At 49.0% G+C, this 5,573-nt stretch overlaps 1 protein-coding gene across 7 annotated transcripts in view; it reads left to right on the top strand.

The window, feature by feature from the left end:
• Positions 1–2,890: 2,890 nt before the first annotated feature.
• Positions 2,891–5,573, top strand: part of BCL2L13 (BCL2 like 13) — a 115,202-nt gene continuing 112,519 nt past the window's right edge. For 4 of the 7 annotated variants that reach the window (XR_001889040.1, XM_017891331.1, XM_017891337.1 and 1 more), the window contains exon 1: positions 2,891–3,191. The gene's annotated coding sequence lies outside the window, so the exon portion shown is untranslated. The remainder of the gene's footprint in view (positions 3,192–5,573) is intronic. The other 3 variants (XM_017891335.1, XM_017891333.1, XM_017891334.1) reach the window with 2 other exon arrangements.

Raw genomic sequence — 5,573 nt, 5'->3', positions numbered from 1 at the left:
TCACTTGATGCTTTTTTTCTGAATTAGGAACTCAGCTTATCACATTTCAAAGTCATAATTCCTGAATAAATAACATCTTTTTTTCATGTAAAGACTGCTTTAAAAAACACATGGAAGGTCGGGCGTGGTGGCTCACACTTGTAATCTCAGCACTTTGGGAGGCTGAGGCGGGTGGATCACCTGAGGTAAGAAGTTCAAGACTAGCCTGGCCAACATGGTGAAACCCCATCTCTACTAAAAATACAAAAAATTAGCCAGGCGTGGTAGCGGGTGCCTGTAATCCCAGCTACTCGGGAGGCTGAGACAGGAGAATCACTTGAACCCAAGAGGCGGAGGTTGCAGTGAGCCAAGATCGCGCTACTGTACTCCAGCCTGGGCAACAAAGAGTGAAACTCCGTCTCAAAAAAAAAAAAAAAAAAGGATGCAGTGAGGTATGGTTTTACCACTGCACTCCAGGCTGGGTAACAGAAGCGACACCTTGTCTCTAAAAAAATAAATAAATGGCCGGGCGCGGTGGCTCAAGCCTGTAATCCCAGCACTTTGGGAGGCGGAGACGGGCGGATCACGAGGTCAGGAGATCGAGACCATCCTGGCTAACACAGTGAAACCCTGTCTCTACTAAAAAATACAAAAAAAACTAGCCGAGCGAGGTGGCGGGTGCCTGTAGTCCCAGCTACTCGGGAGGCTGAGGCAGGAGAATGGCGTAAACCCGGGAGGTGGAGCTTGCAGTGAGCTGAGATCCGGCCACTGCACTCCAGCCTGGGCGACAGAGCGAGACTCCGTCTCAAAAAAAATAAATAAAATAAATAAATAAATAAATAAATAAGACCAGACATGGTGGCTCATGACTGTAATCCCAGCACTTTGGGAGGCCGAGACGGATGGATCACCCACGGCCAGGAGTTGGAGACCAGCCTGGCCAACATGGCGAAATCCTATCTCTACTAAGAATACAAAAAAAAAAATTAGCCAGGTGTGGTGCCAGGCACCTGTAATCCCAGCTACTCAGGAGGCTGAAGCAGGAGAATCGCCTGAATCCAGGAGGTGAGGTTCAGTGAGCTGAGATCGCGCCATTGCACTCCAGCCTGGGCGACAGAGCAAGACTCTGTCTTGAGAAAAATAAATAAATAAATAAATAAATAAAGGAAAAGACTGAGAGCAATGTGAAATAAATGAACTTAAGTATGTATCGAATTGGTAACGTTAGTACCCCCCAAAATAAATTATTTCATGTTACATTTTTGAAAGTTTTTTTAGGTAAAGTGTACATACAGTGAACTGCACAGACCTTAAAAGTAAAATTAGGGCCGGGTGCGGTGGCTCATGCCTGTAATCCCAGTGCTTTGGGAGGCTGAGGTGGGCGGATCTCTTGAGGTCAGGAGTACCAGACTAGCCTGGCCAACATGGTGAAACCCCGTCTCTATAAAAAATTTTTTAAAAAGCCAGGCGCGGTGGCTCACGTCTGTAATCTCAGCACTTTGGGAGGCCAAAGCAGGCGGATCACCTGAGGTTAGGAGTTCAAGACCAGCCTAACCAACGTGGAGAAACTCTGCCTCTACTAAAAACACAAAATTAGCTGGGCGTGGTGGTGCATGCCTGAAATCCCAGCTACTCGGGAGGCTGAGGCAAGAGAATCGCTTGAACCTGAAAGGCAGAAGTTGCCGTGAGCTGAGATCGCACCCCTGCACTCCAGCCTGGGCGACAGAGTGAGACTCTGCCTCAGGAAAAAAAAAAAAAGAGTCTTCATTTATGGTTACCCATTTCACTGCAACCTTCGCCTCCCAGGCTCAAGGGATTCTCCTGCCTCGGCCTCCCAAGTAGCTGGGATTACAGGCTCGTGCCACCATACCTGGCTATTTTTTTGTATTTTTAGTAGAGATGGGGAGTTTTACCATGTTGGCCAGGCAGGTCTGAAACTCCTAACCTCAAGTGATCCGACACCTTGGCTTCTCAAAGTGCTGGGATTACAGGAGTGATCCACCCCACCCGGTCTGTACTATTAGTTCTCCAAGGTCACTAGCTTTTCCTTTGCAAAACTCTATGTCTCTATTAATGGCACCATCCTTTCCTCAGTCACTCGGGCTTAAAAAGCATCCTGTGGCACCAGCCCCACAATAGCAGTTCAACTATTTTACATCACTTCATTTAGAGTAGCTTTGTTGAGATATAGATCTCATACCATACAATTCACCTATAGTGTACAATACAATAGTTTTCAGTATTTCAAAGAGTCGTGCCACCATCACACCAAAAAGAAATCCTGTATCCATTGGTACTCACTCCCCATCAGGATTTTATCACTTCTGATCTGGCTCAGTCTTCTCCTTGTCAATGCCCTTCTTGTTCCAGTTCAGAACACACACCACGGGCTATTTGCTCTCCCTAAAACACATTGCATCCTCTCTCCTACATACCTTCCGATACTCCTCCAAAGAACTCTTGCATTCAAGTAAACAAACATCCTTAATACAAGTTAAGTATGTTCCACGCACTGTGCTAGGTACTGTTAACAAAAAAGGGTTACTACTGTTAGGACTTCCTTCATGCCGTGGCGCTTCTGCTCAGCCAGCTCCCTTCGCCTAGGAGGACCTCTTTACACGACCCCGCTATATCCCCTCCCCAGAATTCCTTCCCAACCTTCAAGGACCATCTGCCCCAACTAGTGGCGAACACCGCGGCTGTAGTGACTGTGTAGATACTTTTTTGACCTGCTCCCTTGGCAAACACTTGAAACTCAATACATGTTTGTGGAACTGAACATAGGCTGTGTATGCAGTAAGGCTTCTTTCCCTGGAATCGCCAGCCCTTCCTCCGACACAGCAACCAGCCGGTCAGAATCCCAACCCCTCGACTCCAGAAATGATTTGGGAAACGGAATTTCCGAACGTCAGCAATCATAGATTTGGGCGGGCTAGGAGGGTTTGGGTCTTCAGGTCACATCTCCGCGGAGAGGCCTCCGGCCTCGGTGGTCGGTGCTTCCGCTCCGGATACCCTTCCGGTTCTCCGGTCGCCCTGGTCCCGCCCGACGCCGGCCGTGACGAAGACACGTTGGGGTGACCTCACCCTCCAACATGGCGGCGGCGGTAGATTAGGGCCGCGGGTTGGAGCATTCACCGCCGCTGGGGGACCCTGTCGGAAGCAACCGCCGCCGCCTCCTCTTTCATCTCTTCTGGGGCAGGGGCCAGGGCCAGGTGAGGGGAGTGGGGTTCCTGGAAGGCTGAGCTGTGTGAGGAGGTGGTTTTCACCTCGGTAGAAAAGTGCCCAGAGACCGTATCGAGCCACCGGCTGACTCCCCAGTGGTTCCGAGGACGCGTGAGTTTGAGTGTGTGTGTCTACACCCGCGGTCCTTCGCCCGAAGGTGCTCGGAACTTAGGTGTCCGCTTCACCCAGACCAGACCTGGCCGCCCGGCCCCGCTGCTGAGCAGGCTTCTCCCGGCGTGGGGTGCCGGAGGCGGAGGAGCTCGGCCCTGGCTCCACGCCGCTGTCCTTCCCCACAGACAGCTTCACGTGGAAAACCCGGGTCCATTTTTAGGGCTAAACTGGGGAACGGCGACTTCTTTTTGGTTGAGGGAAAGGTTTTCCTGCGATTCCCTTAGGACACTTGAAGATTATCTTTGCCAGTCCTAGTCGTTTCTTTTCAGAGATTTTTAGAAGTCTTGTTTCTTAACCTTAATTCACTGCTGTTCTGACACCCATTCTTTTTTCAGAAAAAAAACTGCCTTCTTGCCCTTGGAGGCAATACAGTTCACATGGAGTCATTTTTCCCGTTTGATTTATCCTCTCAACATTCTGTAAAGATCCTGCTTTTGCCTTCATAACCGACTTTTTGAGTGGAGGCTCTAACCTAGCGTTGAAAATCGGACGGATCTGTCCAGTTGTTCCCATGCTGTTGACTGATGGCTTTGGTTAGCTCCCAGCCACTCCCTGCACAAGTGTTTGTTTATCCAAAATAGCTATCTCACTGTCTCTGTTTAGAAGTTGTGAACTAAGCTGACAGCCCTCTCTCCTTACTTTTATTTTTTTGTTGTTGTTGTTACGTAAAACAAAACAAAAACTTATATGGCGAAATTGTAAGATTTCCCCTGGAGGTTTAGTATAAAGCAGAATGTTGCTCTCTGCCCTGACTTGTGTGACCTTGGATGAGTTAGTTGCCACACCCTTCAGATACTTTTTTTTTTTTTTTTTTTTTTTTGAGACGGAGTCTCGCTCTGTTGCCCGGGCTGGAGTGCAGTGGCCCGATCTCAGCTCACTGCAAGCTCCGCCTCCCGGGTTTACGCCATTCTCCTGCCTCAGCCTCCCGAGTAGCTGGGACTACAGGCGCCCGCCACCTCGCCCGGCTAGTTTTTTGTATTTTTTTTTAGTAGAGACAGGGTTTCACCGTGTTAGCCAGGATGGTCTCGATCTCCTGACCTCGTGATCCGCCCGTCTCGGCCTCCCAAAGTGCTGGGATTACAGGCTTGAGCCACTGCGCCTGGCCATTCTTTCTTTTTTTCGCTTGAGCCACTGCGCCCGGCCATTCTTTCTTTTTTTCGCTTGAGCCACTGCGCCCGGCCATTCTTTCTTTTTTTCTTTTTTCTTTTTTTTGAGACAGTGTTTCACTCTTATTGCCCAGGCTGGAGTGCAATAGCTTGATCTCGGCTCACCGCAACCTCCGCCTCCCGGGTTCAAGCGATTCTCCTGCCTCAGCCTCCCGAGTAGCTGGGATTACAGGCATGCGCCACCACGCCTGGCCAATTTTGTATTTTTAGTAGAGATGGTGTTTCACCATGTTGGTCAGGATGGTCTCGAACTCCCAACCTCCGGTCATCCACCCGCCTCGGCCTCCCGAAGTGTTGGGATTACAGGTGTGAGCCACCATGCCGGGTGAGACTTTCGTTTTTACACCCCCCCCATGAAGTATTCTTTTCATTTTAACCCCCCGTCTCCCCAAATGAAGCATTCTTCATTTGGTAATAGACAGTTAAAGGTATTGAAAATCTTTTTACTCTGAATGGTCAGGTACTATTCTGTATTTTTTTTCCAATGGCTCATTTTTTATGTGGAAGAGTATATTCAGTAGTTGGATTCACTTTTTATTTTATTTTAAGCTGTCTCCTACAGCAAGGACCAGTAGTTGAATTCAACTGAAAGATGTCTAAGGCTATATCCAACCAGTCTTGTAAAAAAACAGACTTGTGTTTACTAGCACATAATCTAATAAACATTTATTAAATATCACACACACTAAGCTTTTAGGACAAGTGGTTTGCAACAGTAATAATCATTATTATTATTATTTTTTTTTTTTTGAGACGGAGTCTTGCTCTGTCGCCCAGGCTGGAGTGCAGTGGCCGGATCTCAGCTCACGGCAAGCTCCGCCTCCCGGGTTTATGCCATTCTCCTGCCTCAGCCTCCGGAGTAGCTGGGACTACAGGCGCCCGCCACCTCGCCCGGCTAGTTTTTTTTGTATTTTTTAGTAGAGACGAGGTTTCACCGTGTTAGCCAGGATGGTCTCGATCTCCTGACCTCGTGATCCACCCGTCTCGGCCTCCCAAAGTGCTGGGATTACAGGCTTGAGCCACCGCGCCCGGCCA

Source organism: Rhinopithecus bieti, unplaced genomic scaffold (assembly GCF_001698545.2).
Source record: "Rhinopithecus bieti isolate Rb0 unplaced genomic scaffold, ASM169854v2 scaffold_20777, whole genome shotgun sequence".
NCBI classification, from domain to species: domain Eukaryota; kingdom Metazoa; phylum Chordata; class Mammalia; order Primates; family Cercopithecidae; genus Rhinopithecus; species Rhinopithecus bieti.
The sequence above is the reverse complement of the archived record's forward strand: the minus strand, read 5'-3'. Positions and strand labels throughout refer to the sequence as shown.